Source organism: Tachyglossus aculeatus, chromosome X2 (genome assembly GCF_015852505.1).
Source record: "Tachyglossus aculeatus isolate mTacAcu1 chromosome X2, mTacAcu1.pri, whole genome shotgun sequence".
In the NCBI taxonomy this organism is placed as follows: domain Eukaryota; kingdom Metazoa; phylum Chordata; class Mammalia; order Monotremata; family Tachyglossidae; genus Tachyglossus; species Tachyglossus aculeatus.
Window position 1 is genome coordinate 16947836 of NC_052100.1, and position 15026 is coordinate 16962861.

Here is a 15026-nt window from a genome sequence, read left to right on the forward strand (position 1 = left end):
GAGGTGGTTGTCTTCTGGGTAGTGTGCAATTCTTTCTAATCTTCAACCAAGTGCAAGTGTACAATAGTGGTGAGAGACTAGAAGGAGTCACCAATTCTCACCACTGGAATCCAAGAGGGTGAGTTCTCTCTCCCAAACCAGAAGGGACTAATCTGTTCATTACCCAGGATCATTGCTAGTATCGAGTAAGTGCCTAGTACAGTGTTCTACATACAGTAACTGCTCAATAAATACCATTGATGAAGTGTTTATGATGTCCTGAGCACTGTACTGTACCAGTCACTTGGAAGGTATATAAAAGAGACTCAGTTCTTGCAATTGAGACACTTAAAATGTAATGGAGAAAAATGGGCACATGGTTAAATATTCACCAGGCAGAATAGGGGTAGGCATGTCTTTTGTGCAGAAGAGTCAACCCAAATGAAATATTTGAGCAGTCGGTTCACAAAAAGACATATAATTTAGTGCCACCATACAAGAGGCTAAGTGATGACATCACTGCACCATGTGGCTGCTTCTTAGCAACAGCCGTTGCTGTCAGCAGGGATGGGACAAGGGAGAGGGAAGGGGAAAGGATGGTAGGGGAAGGAAGGAGAGAACGGTAAAAGTGTCACAGAAGTGCCAGGAGGAGAAGGGAGGCAAATTGTTGTGGTTAGAGGTCATTGTAACAGGCTCAGCACACATCTTTGCACAACTGCCCCAATGGTATGGCAACTATAAAACCCTGTGGAAGCTTGAGTGAGGCATTCAGGGAATTATTCTTCCTAGTATGGTACTATATGTATGTACAGCTGTCCTTCGTATTCCAAGAAGACCCTACTTGAAGTACACCTGTGAGTGTGTGTGTGTGTGGCTGAAAAGGACAATGTGGGATCCACAGTCCCAGCTACACTGGACACACAAAAAGATGACCTCTTGTTGTGATGCTGTACTTCATATTTGCACATAAAGGTGCTGTTCTTTCTTTTGCCTCCTTGTCTCTCAGCACACAGTAGAAGTTAAGCAGAAACACCTTCAGAGAGCATGTTTCACATATTCATTTTTATTACATTAGTCATTGAGCTTGGCAACTCACATCAGATTTTGATCTGTGTATATCTTGCTAAAGCACAGTTCTAAAATTCAACCAGAAACAAAAACTAAGAAGCTGTGCTAGAAACAGTCAGACAAGCTCAATATACTAGTAAATTCAGTAAGGACCACAATGAAAACTTGAGCCTTTTTCAAAGTATAGTTTCGTGAATGCAAGATTAATACTGCAGGAGGTCTAGTCATATGGATTCGGAAGAACAAGAAGAAGATATTCCTTAGCTGTGGAAAAAAATGAAAGAAACATTAGTTCAACTTCAACCAAAAAAAGCTAAGCTTAAAAATAAAAAAGACCTCATTTTTTTGCTTTTTATACTCCAACAATGCCGGCAGATTCTCTCAGTCCAGTCACTGTGTGGAGGAGCATGAGTTGCCATAAGTGGCCAGCAGTAATAGTATTTATTAAGCACCTACTGTGTACTATACTGTGTATATAGATATGGTCTCTGGCCCCCAAGGAGCTCACCATCTAAGAAGATCAGAAAAAGCAGATCAATCTTACAACCCCCCTGGATGTACACAGTAAAGGGAAAGGTTTCCCTCCCTCCCCTCTCCCTGAGATCCCTAATCACACATTCTGCTGCAGCCTGTGAAATTTGTTCTTAGTGGGCAACCCCAGAAAGTGGCACGAGATGAGACAGGAAAGGAAAAGGAGTAGGGTGGGGCTCTCTTTTTGATTCAGTTTGAACTCCAGTTCTCCCCAGCTCCCAACAATATGCTGCTCAGAGGAGACTGGCTGTCAGGTTGAACAAGTGATTCTTTAAGTGCAGCCAGGCAATGCTGGGAGCAGCCAGGAAGGGAGGGATGGTAGTAGTAAGACCACGTATTAAGGGTCTGCTGTGGGAAAAACCCAGGGAAAAAGTACAATATGGATAAGAATTAGGCACGATTTCTTGTTCTAGAAGGATGTCGGGCACTTCTCTGCAGTTTAGGAGGGTGAGTTTGTTTGCTTTCCCACACCAGAAAGGGAGAATATAATTTGTTGAATGCTAAGACTGCATACTCTTAATCATATCATCCTTAATGCATTAAAGCAGTTGAATCCAATTCCACTGAGAAAGAATGGAAGGTCATGGAAAAGTTGTACTTTTCCCATGTTTGAAGCAGAGGATCAGGCTCTTTCATTCATTCATTCAATCATATTTACTGAGCGCTTACTGTGTGCAGAGCACTGCACTAAGTGCTTGGGAGAGTACAATACAACAAAAAACAGATACATTCCTTGCCCACAATGAGCTTACTTTACTTATTCCTTTCAGTGGAAAAATACAGCACACCTATTTATTCAGGGTTATTTAAAAACATAAATTTACGGTTAAAATATTTTCCAATTGTATTTTCTAATTATGCAAAGTTAAAGATGAATGTTCAGAACCAATTTAATTCTGTTTACATACAAAATGGAATTTTAAGAAGATTGATTAAGATTGACTTTATCAGTCTTTGAAACATGGAATCTGATCCATAAAAGGAAAGCAAAATGCACCTATGTGAAGGCAGCAAAAAGCAAAAAGAATATAAATTCAGGACATTCATCTACGGAGATGATACCCAAATCTACATCTCCCCCCTGTTCTCTCTCCCTCCCTCCAGGCTCGTATCTCCTCCTGCCTTCAGGACATCTCTACCAGGATGTCCGCCCGCCACCTAAAACTCAACATGTCTAAGACTGAGCTCCTTATCTTCCCTCCCAAACCCTGTCCTCTCTCTGACTTTCCCATCACTGTGAATGGCACTACCATCCTTCCCATCTCACAAGCCTACAACCTTGGTGTCATCCTTGACTCCGCTCTCTCGTTCACCCCACACATCCAATCTGTCACCAAAACCTGCCGGGTTCACCTTCCTAACATTGCCAAGATCCGCCCTTTCCCCTCCATCCAAACCACTATCACGGTAGTACAATCTCTCATCATATCCCGACTGGATTACTGCATCAGCATCCTTTCTGATCTCCCAACCTCTGTCTCTCCTCACTTCAGTCTATACTTCACTCTGCTGCCCGGATTATCTTTCTACAGAAACGTTCTGGGCATGTGTCCCAACGTGACCCTTGGGTACCAGCCATCTCAAGGTCAAATGCTATCTCGTGGCCACCTGAGCCAGCAGGCGGAACTCGGAAGGGAGGGTGGGATACCGCCCCCACAACCCAAACTGCTAGACTGACAGCCCAAGCTGGGAATACAGAAGGTGTCCCTTGCCCCCATGCCAATCAAATTAGGTATGGAGGAGGGGAAGGGCAGAGATTGGACAAACTAAGGCTGGAAGCTGGAATGGCCTAGGAGCACAGGTGATAAATACTGCGGCCTCTGGCCCTCTAGGCAGAGGATCGAGATTTGCAGTGGATTGCTGCAGGGCGCCTCTGTCCAGAGCGTGACAAGCCCGCTCTGCCTACACCATGTGAGGAGCCCTGGGATGGGGAAGTGTCCCGTCCCACTGGACGCTCATGAGGCTGGAAGCCAGGTGCTTCGCCATGGGTATGTAATGAATGAATGGATTCCTCCCAAATGGAAAATCCTCGTGGGTGGGAGCTAGGGGCTTCCCCCATGGGTGTGTAACTCAAGTGGATTCTTCCCGAATGGTAAGTGCACATGAGTGCAAACAAACTGTAAGGGAATTCCGCCGGGGTGAGACCTGGGGGTTCTGCCACGCGCGAATAATGTATACGTGTGTTCCTCCTGTTAGGGAAGCTCTCATATTACTGAGTACATTCCTCCCGAAAGGGAAGTTCAATCCATTGCGCCTAAAACAATTAAATAATTCAATACGCCTCGCAGAATCAATTTTATATAAAACTCAGGCTTTCCCTCCCCAGCCTCTCTCCCTCTCTCGCCTCGCCCATTACTGAACGAACCCAACCCCGGACGACGGGTGACAGCATGTCACCCCTCCTCCTCAAAAATCTCCAGAGGTTGCCTATCAACCTCCGTATCAAGCAAAAACTCCTCACTATTGACTTCAAAGCTCTCCATCACCTTGCCCTCTCCTACCTCACCTCCCATCTCGCCTCCTACAGCCTAGCCCACACACTCTTCCCTTTTTTGCTGCTTACTCATTGTGCTTCTTCTTGCCTGTCCCACCTCCTACCTCTGGCCTGGAATGCCCTCCCTCCTCAAATTCACCAAACTAGCACACTTCCCCCCTTCAAAGCCCTATTAAAAGCTCACCTCCTCCAAGAGGCCTTCCCAGATTAAGCCCCCTTTTTCCTTTGCTCCCCCTCCCCTAACCATTGCCCCCACTCCCTCCCTCTTCTCTATCCCCTCCCTGCACCACAGCACTTGTGTGTATATATGTACATATTAATAATTCTACTTATTTTATTAATGATGTGTATATATCTATAATTCTACTTTTTGTATTGATGCTATTGAGGCCTGTTTACTTGATTTGAGGTCTGTCTCCCCCTTTGAGACTGTGAGCCCATCGTGGGCAGGGATTGTATCTATTTGTTGCTGAATTGTACTTTCCAAGCACTTAGTACAGTGCTCTGAACACAGTAAGTGCTTAATAAATATGATTGAATGAATGAATGAATGAAAGCCAAATGTTAAAGTACTTAACACTCACGCCCTATGCACTGGTTCTTTATTTTTCCAAATATCTACTGGCTCTTGTGGAAACACAATTTAAGACTGCTCCTCCTAATTCTATTGGGCTGATCTTTCATTCATTTAAGGGTACTTTTGGAGTGCCTCCAGTGGGCAAAGTACTGTACTAAGCCCTGGTGAAGGGTTCAGCAGGGGATTCACTAGACAGGGTCCCTGGGCCTCAGGGGGCTCCCAATCTAAAAGAGGGGCACTGGGGTGGGGGATGAGGACATGAGGAAAGATTGAAATGACAAACCCTCCCTTGACCCCACAACTCCCTCCAGTTATCACCCCATCTCCCTCCTACCATAACTCTTCAAACTCCTTGACAGAATTGTCTATGCCCCGTTTCCACTTTCTCTCCACCAATTCTCTTCCGTGATCTAGTTTTCTTATGGTACTTGCTAAGCACTTACGGTGTGTCAAGCACTATTCTAAGCACTGGGGTTAATCAGGCTGGATACAGTCCCTGTCCCATAAAAGGCTCACAGTCTAAGTAGGAGGAAGACTGCTACTTACAGTTGAGGAAACTGAGGTACAGAGAAGCTAAGTGACTGACCCAAGGCTCAGAGCTTAGCTTGTGTGCCCCATGAGGACAGGGACTGTGTCCCACCTAATTAACTTGTACCTACCTCAGTGCGTAGAACATTGCTTGCCACATAGTAAGTACCCAAAAAATACCTTAAAAAAATGGCAGAGCTGGGATTAGAACCCAGGCCCTCTTGCTCCCAGGCCCGTGCTCTTTCCAAGAGGCCACACTACTTCCTTAGTTTCCAGCCCCTTCACTCCATGGAAACTGCCCTCTCTAACATCATCAATAACCTTCTTCTTGCCAAATCTGAGGGCCTCTACTCCATCCTAATCCTCCTTGACCTCGGCTGCCTTCAACACTGTGGACCACCCCCTTCTCCAGGAAACATTAGCTAACTTTGGCTTCACTGACACTGTCCTCTTCTTGTTCTGTTCCTATCTCTCTGATGGCTCCTTCTCAGTCTCTTATGCAGGCTCCTCCTCTGCCTCTGACAGTTGGGGTCCCTCAAGGTTCAGTTCTGGGTCCCCTTCTATTCTTCATCTACACCCACTTCCTTGGAGGACTCATTTGCTCCCATAGCTTCAACTACCACCCCTATGCAGATGCTCCCAAATTTACCTCTCAAGCCCTGATCTCTTTCCTTCTCTGCAGTCTCGCATTTACTCTGGCCTTCAAGACATCTCTCTATATGCTTGTCCTGCTGACACCTCAAACTAAACATGTCTAAAACTAAATTCTTCACCTTCCCACCCAAATCCTGCCCACTCCCACATCTTTCCCATCACTACTGTCCTCCCTGTCTCACAAGCCCATAACCATGGCAATATCCTCGATTCATCTCTCATTTAACCCACATGTTCAATTTGTCACCAAATCCTGCCAGTTCTACCTTAACAACATTAGTAAAATCTGCCCTTCCCTAACCATCCAAACTGCTAACACATTGACTAAAGCACTTATCCTATCCTGCCTGGACTACTGCATCTGCCTCCTCGCTGACCTCCCTGCCTCCTGTCTCTCCCCACTCCAGTCCACACTTCACTCTGCTGCCCAGATCATTTTTCTAAAAAAACCCATTCAGTCCATGTTTCCCCACTCCTCAAGAACCTCCAGTGGTTGTCCATCCACCTCTGCATCAAACAGAAACTCCTTACCATCAGCTTTAAAGCACGTAATCAATTCACCCCCTCCTACCTTATCTTGCTGATCTACTACAGCCCAGCCCACACACTTTGCTCCTCTAGTGCCAGCTTGCCCTCTGTGCCTTGATCTCGTCTACCTCTTCGCCAACCCCTTTCCCATGACCTCCTCTGGCCTGGAACTCCTTCCCCTTCCATATGTGTCACACCTCCACTCTCCCCACCTTCAAAGCCTTATTAAAATCACATCTCCTTCAAGGGGCCTTCCACGACTAAGCCCTCTTTTCCCTGACTCCCTCTCCCTTCTGCCATCATCTATGCACTTGGATCTGAACCCTTGGAACTCTTGGTATTCACCCCACTCTCAGCCCCCCAGCACTTACATTCATATCTATGATTATTTATATTAATGTTTGTCTCCTCATCTAGACTGAAAGCTCGTTGTGGGCAGGGACCGGGTCTACCAACTCTGTTGCACTGTATTCTCCCAAGGGCTTAGAAGAGTGCACTGCACACAGTAAGCACTCAATAAATACCACTGACCATAAAGACAAAACAACACAAAGACACAAATACAGATTTTGCTATTGAATGATAACCTCCCGAGATGGCATTTCATGAATCGGAATACAATTTAAATAAACTTTCCTCTCACAGATAGGATCAACCTCATTACTTAACACAGCCCAATGCACTGCAGAGCCCTGAATTGCATACGGTCTGCTGGATTGCTCGGGGGTGGGGGTGCGGGGGTTGTCCCTGAACCTTCTTTTTCTACTTCGAAAATTGATTCCTGTAGAGCATATGCACCGTCTGCCTTCCACGGTGTGGGGGAAGTACGCACCACTTGTCTTCCATGGTGCAGGCTGTTCTCTAGCTCCCTCCTGTCCCCACCTCTTGCCTTTTAGACCAATTCTGTCACCTTTCCCTCTTTCCTATTCTCACTCCTTTCTCCTGCGTTGTGTTTGGGAACTTCAACCTCCATGTGGAGTTTGCTCTGAACCCCCTGACCACCCACTTCCTCACTCTACTTAACTTTGCTGATTGCTCACCTAACTCCACCTCTCAGTCCGATACAGGTTCAATAGCATCTCTAGACAATGCCCCATCTCTAACCTTACCAACTCTGACCGACGATTACCCAAACACAGTCTTCTAACCTGTCATCTTGGCCCACCCTGCACCTCCCCAAATCCATGACCTCTGCACTCTGGATCCACTCATCCTGTCCCAAACTGTCATATTCCTCCCATCCACCTCCTCAACACGTCCCTCTCCACCAAATAACTTCCTGGCCCCCTTGTCCCTCTGTCACTCTTACACCAGCAACCCCCTGCCCTGGATCACCCCCATTGCCCACTTGCCCCATTTCTGGGTTTGTGCAGCTGATCCTAGCTGGTGAAAACTAAGGCACCAGGCTAACTTCTGCCACTTGGAATTCACTCTGACCTGCTCTATTTCAGCTCACTCTTCGGCTCAGCAACCATTCTATTCCTCCCTCATTGACTCCCATGCCTGCAGCCCCATCAACTCTTGCAAACTTTCAACTCCTTCTTGAAGCCTCTAGTGTTCCTACTGCCTCTCTCCCAAAGCCCTGATGATCTCACCAACTTCTTTCAGGGTAAAATAGAAACCACTGGGCATGAACTTTGCAAGGTTCTTCCTTCCCTTTCTCAAGTTCTACTCCCTCCTCTTCCTTCTCTTCCTCCTTCCCTGCTCACAGGAAGCTTACACTCTAGGGGAGGAGACTGACAGGGGAATCAGAATAAATAAATTGAATGTTCAATAATAATATCAGTAGTAAATGAATTGCATTTTCAAAGGATAAGACCTAGATCATAAAGGCAGTTGACAAAAAATAAACACAGAACCGTAGAAGCAGATGGCGGGTTGCTACATTCAGGGTACGGATAATTGCCTGGGTAAGTATTGCTGTAAAAGGTGGCATTTTAAGAGGCCTTTGAAGGTGAGGAGGATTAAGGTCTGGTGGATTTCAGGGTGGGGGCAGGGGGAGAAGGGTGCTCTTGGTTGCAGGGATAGTATGAATGAGCTGAGCTGAAAGCACAGGTTGGAGGTGGGCTTGGGTGGAGCAAATTCATTCATTCATTCATTCAATCATATTTATTGAGCGCTTACTGTGTGCAAAGCACTGTACTAAGTGCTTGGGAAGTACAGGTTGGCAACATATAGAGACGGTCCCTACCCAACAGTGGGCTCACAGTCTAGAAGGGGGAGACAGACAACAAAGCATATTAACAAAATAAAATGAATAGAATAAATACGAACAAATAAAATAAATAGAGTAATAAATACGTACAAACATATATACATATATATAGGTGCTGCAGGGAGGGGAAAGAGGTAAGGCGGTGGCGGGGGAAGGAGGGGGAGAGGAAGGAGGGGGCTTAGTCTGGGAAGGCCACCTGGAGGAGGTGAGCTCTCAGTAGGGCTTTGAAGGGAGGAAGAGAGCTAGCTTGGCGGATGTGCGGAGGAAGGACATTCCAGGCCGGGGGAGGACGTGGCTGGGGTAGTATGAGCAGGGAACGTATGAGAAAACTGAGGCCCGGAGAAGATTAGTGACTTGCCCAAGGTCGAGCAACAGGCAAATAGCAGAGCTGGGACTAGAACCTGTGACTCCTGACTCCCAGGTCTGTGCTTATTCCACTAGGCCCCACTGGTTTTGAGGTGAAAGATGATGTGTGCCAAGCGAGGTTTCAGAAAGATGATCTGGGCAGGAGTGCCACTTTGTCAATCAGTCAATGTGTGCAGAGCACTGTACTAAGCCTATGGGGGAGTACAATATAACAGAGTTGATATACATGTTCCCTGCCCTGTCTAGAGGACTGGACGGACTGTAGAGGTAAGCGGTGGTGCATCTACCTCACCCAGCCATCAAAAATTGAAAGCCAAGGTCTCACTTAACATTTTTGGCTTTGATCAACGTACATCTAAATGGCTGTTTGATATGCTTCGAAACAGCAGGTAACACCGAATGTATAAGAATGTGGTTTGTTTTTTAAAGCTACAAAAAGTCACTTTAAATATTAAATTACCTGGGATTACCAGGATTTCATATTTCTCTGTAGCAATCCGAAGAAGATTTAGGGCATCTTGAGGATTAAATTCTCTCACAGCGTGTTGTGTTGGACTATAAGGTGATGAAGATGCTTTCCATATTGAACTGCTGTAGAGTACTTTAGGGTTGTTTTAATTGGAGTGCCTATAAAAATAAGAGTGAATACAAAACATACTATTAGTGCACAGATCATCACTGCATGCTAAAGAGCACATTCAAATGAAAACCCATAAATGAATATTCTCTATTCATTAGCAGCTTCTCTCACAAAATTTAAATTTTGTATTAGGATTTATTAGAAAATCTTTAGAAAAATAAATCTAGATTATATCATCTCAGAGTTTATTTACTACAGAAGCAGCATAGTGTAGTGGGTAGAGCACAGGCCTGGGAGTCAGAAGGTCATGGGTTCTTATTCTGGCTCCTCCACCTGTCTGCTGTGCGACCTTGGGAAAGTCACTTCACTTCTCTGGGCCTCAGTTACCTCATCTGTAAGAAGGGGATTGAGACTGCGAGCCCCACATGGGACAGGGACTATGTCCAACCCAATTTGCTTGTATCCACCCCAGTGCTTAGTACAGTGCCTCCCACATAGTAAGCACAGTGCTTGGCACATAGTAAGTGCTTAACAAATGCCATTATTATTATAAGTCTGTTGTTTGCAATCATAAACACTAACATTTATTAAGTTCTTATACTGAATAACTCTAATGCACCATACTACACATTACAGAAAACACACAGAAATTGATTAAGTCACCGAGAAGCCACTTGGAGGTATCTGTTCAAAATGGTGTTAAATGGTCTGCGTTAATTGGCACTAAATGTAGTTATTTCGGTCATATGAATTCACACAAAGATATCTATTCTTCATATTCAAAGACCCAGCTACCGATAGTGGTGCTTTCTCCTTGTGTGTGGCTGAAAAGGTGGTGAACATAAACCAAAGGTAGGTAGAGCACTTTTTGTGGTCCCCTGCTCCACTGGGTTGGGCAATGTGCTCCTAAATATGGCTTCTTGGACAACAAGGATGTTGTAAGCAGCCACTGAGGCCTCTTCGGAAACTGAGAGCCCAATATAAAGTTCCTGACTGACACGGGACTTGAGTTTAGGGTGGCAGGGTGAAAACTGCATTTGATTTGTCCTTGCAGGAGTGGTGATGGACAAATCCTCACTATTGGCTTCAAAGCTCTCCATCACCCTGCACCCTCTTACCTCACCTCCCTTCTCACCTTCTACAGCCCAGCCCCCATACACTCCGCTCCTCTGCCTCTAACCTCACTGTGCTTCATTCTCGCCTGTCCAGCCGTCGACCCCTGGCCCACGTCCTACCTCTGGCCTGGAATGCCCTCCCTCCTCACATCCGCCAAACTAGCACACTTCCCCTCTTCAAAGCCCTACTGAAAGCTCACCTCCCCCAGAAGGCCTTCCCAAACTGAGTCCCCCTTTTCCTCTGCTCCTCCTCCCCTCCCCGTTGCCCCGACTCCCTCCCTCTGCTCTACCCCCCTCCCCACCCCACAGCACTTGTGTATACATGTACATATTTATTATTCTATTTATTTTATTAATGATGTGTATATATCTATAATTCTTTCCTCCCTTTCCTCCCAGGAGGCCTTCCCAGACTGAGCCCCCCCATTCCTCTCCCCCCCCCATCCCCCCCACCCTACCTCCTTCCCCTCCCCACAGCACCTGTATATGTTTGTACAGATTTATTACTCTATTTTACTTGTACATATTTACTATTCTATTTATTTTATTCTGTTACTATGCTTTGTTTTGTTGTCTGTCTCCCCCTTCTAGACTGTGAACCCGCTGTTGGGAAGGGACCATCTCTATATGTTGCCAACTAGTACTTCCCAAGCACTTAGTACAGTGCTCTGCACACAGTAAGTGCTCAATAAATATGATTGAATGAATGCTATTGATGCCTGTATACTTGTTTTGTTTTGCTTTGTATTGTTGTCTGTCTCTCCCCTTCTAGACTGTGAGCCTGTTGTTGGGTAGGGATTGTCTCTATTTGTTGCCAAAATGTACTTTCCAAGCACTTGGTACACTGCTCTGCACACGCTAGACCCTCAATAAATACCAGTGGTTGACTGATAGATACTAAAGCCAGAACAAGTAGGACCATCAGAAAGGAAGTTGATTACCAAACTCAATTCTCATGTGTAAAATCAAAGGCCCTTAAGAAATGTCATTATGACCCACTGGCCCACTAGATGCCACTGGTCCACCTAGCTCAGTTCTCCAACAGTAGCAACAGGATTCTTGAAGGAACAGGGTGATGATTACCCTCAGTAACGGTTAGGGATGTGCCACCTACCATCTCTCTACACGACTGATTTCCCCTCTAGTAATCCAGTATGAATTCAATCAATCAATAGTGTTTACTGAATACTTGCTTTGGGCAGAGCCCTGTACTTAGCACTTGGGAGAATACGATATAATAATAACTGTGGTATTTTTTAAGGGCTTACCATGTGTCAATCACTGTTCTAAGAGCTGGACAAGGCAATTAGGCTGGACACAGTCCATATCCCACATAGGGCTGACAGTCTCAATCCCTATTTTACAGATGAGGTAACTGAGGCACAGAGAAATTAAGTGACTTGCCCAAGGTCGCACAGCACACAGCCCAACATATGACCCTTTTACAAAAGGGATGTCCGGAGGAGGGATGGAAGTGGAGGAGCTGGGATGACAGCAAAGGGGGCTCCAGAAGAGGAAAAGGCGGGTCTGGATAGAGCACAGCCCTGGGAGTCAGAAGGACCTGGTTCTAATCCTGGCTCCACCACCTGTCTGCCAGGTGACCTTGGACAAGTCGCTCAATTTCTCTGCCCCTCACTTCCCTCATCTGTTAATGGGCACGAACACAGTCCCTTCCCTCAAGGAGCTTACAGTCTAATGGGAGGTCCTGAAACTGAAATAAATTAACAGGTAGGGGGAAGCAACCGGGTTTAAAGATATGGACATAACTGCCATGGGCGGGATGGGGTGGGAGAGGGCTCAAATACATTGACACCTGTCTACATGTTTCGTTTTGTTGTCTGTCTCCCCCTTCTAGACTGTGAGTCCTTTTCTGGGTAGGGACTGTCTCTATATGTTGCCAATCTGTACTTCCCAAGCGCTAAGGACAGTGCTCTGCACACAATAAGGGCTCAATAAATACGATTGAATGAATGAATGAAAGTACAGAGGTGACATAGCATGTTTGCACCTTTTCACATTAGAATCAGGATTCAGGACAGAGTCGACTATTATCTCTCAGTCCATTATCTGTTTCTGAAACTAATTATGGTACTTGTTAAGCACTTACGATGTGCCAAGCACTGTTCTAAACACTGGGGTAGATAAAAGTTAATCAGGTTGGTCACAGTCCCTGTTCCACATGGGGCTCACATTCTCTTAGTCCCCACTTTACAGATGAGATAACTGAGGCCCACAGAATAAAAACAATGATGGTATTTAAGGGCTTACTATGTGGGGGCACTGTAGTAAGTGCCCAGATGGATACAAGCAAATCAAGTTGGATAAAGTCCCTGTCCCATGTGGGGCTCACAATCTCAATGCCCATTCTACATTTGAGGTCCCTGCGGCACAGAGAAGTGAACTGACTTGCCCAGGGTCACACAGCAGATAAGCGGTGGAGCCGAGATCAGAAGGCAGGTCCTTCTGGCCCCTGCTCTATCCACTAAGCCACGCTGCTTCTAAACTCGTAGTTTATATAAATGTCTTTCCTAAACTGAGAAATTCCCAGACTTCCCAGAAATTCCCAGCGGTAAGCTCTTCAAATTCAGGAGTGAAACCAACAGCTGTTAAGAACTATCATAACTCAAACATTTTCCCCTTTTTGAATAGTTACTAAAGAATACAAATTGGGGGGTGGAATTGTATTTAGGTTTTTTAGAAGAACCGCTGGATTTTTTAGCATAATACCCATAATGTGTTAAACTCAAAATATAGAGAACAGTTCTTTGATATCAAAGTATTTTACAAGGCATTTTTTTTCTTCAGGCCTGGTATAACACACACCTGTGAAGTTACATGGTAGATCTTTAAATATAGTTGAAATATATTTACTGTCTGCACTTATAACCATAACTCCAACAACCCCTCTATGGAACCACAACCTCTTTATGGTCCTTGCTGCCTATAACCAATGAAACAGAGCAGTGAGAGTTAATTAACCAAAATAACATGTTGGGGGATATACACTTTCTTTTTTCTCCAACTTGAGACTAAATTGTCCATTGCAAAGACATCTCAGTCAGATTCTCATGAAAACATTATTTAACTTTAGTTGAGAAGTTATCCAGATCCTAAGTGTCTTCCAGATTCAGTAAAAACCTACTAGGACATTGTAGTCGAAATTCTGGAAAAAGACCGTGCGTTGATTAATCAGATCCTAGGCGTCATCAAGTCAATGGGAAATAGGGAATTTGGCTCTCGAGGAGGCAGATTTTCTATAATTTTTTAAAAAGAAGATTTTGACAAATATTTAGGACTATACGTGTTGCAAATTGGTGTGTGTATACATATACACACACACATAATTATTGTAATATCTTTCAGTGTTTATGTGTAGCATATCATTTCTGGGGGTACTTGTACATATGTACATATGTGTACATATATGTACATGTGTGTACATATATGTACATATGTACTTGTACATATCTATTCTATTTATTTTATTTTGTTAGTATGTTTGGTTTTGTTCTCTGTCTCCCTCTTTTAGACTGTGAGCCCACTGTTGGGTAGGGACTGTCTCTATATGTTGCCAACTTGTACTTCCCAAGCGCTTAGTACAGTGCTCTGCACACAGTAAGCGCTCAATAAATATGATTGATTGATTGATTGATTGGGGGTCGGTGGGGTATGCTAGTCTTTCCTTCCCGGTCTACCGCTGACTTGGAGAGTTAGTTAACCACAGTGTAGCCCAAAAGCTTCCTAGGGTCGATCAAATTCTGCCTTGATTTAATAGTGCTAGAGAATGAATAAAGGGAATCACAGCAATATAGAAAGTTAGATCTTGTAAATGGGGATGCTTAAAGCTCAGGGACCTGAGCCTACTGTTTTGGTCATGAATGGATCTTGTAAATGGGCATGCCTAAAGCTCAGGGACCTGGGTCTACTTTTTGGTCATGCACGGCGCAGGGCGGTTGCGGGGCTTCCCCGGGCTCAGCTACGCCAGAGGCAGAACGGCAAGCCGAGCTGCCTAAGCCCCCCTCCCGGGCCGCTCCCCCTCTCCCCGTCCCCCCGGTAGGGTGGGGGTCCAGCCCGGTTACCATGGCGGGGCGGAGCGGAGCCGGCGGATGCCGGGAGGCCAGCTGCCGTCGCCGCCACTGGCCCTGTCGGTTGCTAGGAGACGGGGCGATGACGTCACCCCGGGCAAGCGGCCGGGCGCCTCCTGTCGGGGGCGCGCGGAGCCGGGTCCCAATGGCGTGGGCGGGCAGGCGGGCGGAGCCTCTCCCGGCCCGGCGGGGACACGGCCGCGCCTCTGTCGTCTCCTCCGCCTCCTCCTTTTCTCTCTCTCTCTCGATGGCAGCTGGGAGTGGACTGCTTTAGGTACACAAGGACTACACAATCAGGTGCCGGCA

General features: G+C 45.9%; 1 long non-coding RNA gene across 3 annotated transcripts; it reads right to left on the reverse strand.

Annotated features, from left to right (window-relative positions):
• Positions 1-1022: 1022 nt before the first annotated feature.
• LOC119949436 lies at positions 1023-14796 on the reverse strand. Of its 3 annotated transcripts, none has more exons than XR_005457190.1 (3): positions 14715-14796; positions 9401-9567; positions 1023-1311 (listed from the first exon to the last, which is right to left on the reverse strand). It is a non-coding gene; the product is annotated as an uncharacterized LOC119949436 (long non-coding RNA). The 3 variants fall into 3 exon arrangements; XR_005457191.1 differs by lacking the exon at positions 14715-14796 and adding an exon at positions 13778-13850; XR_005457192.1 differs by lacking the exon at positions 14715-14796 and adding an exon at positions 13459-13523.
• Positions 14797-15026: the final 230 nt, after the last annotated feature.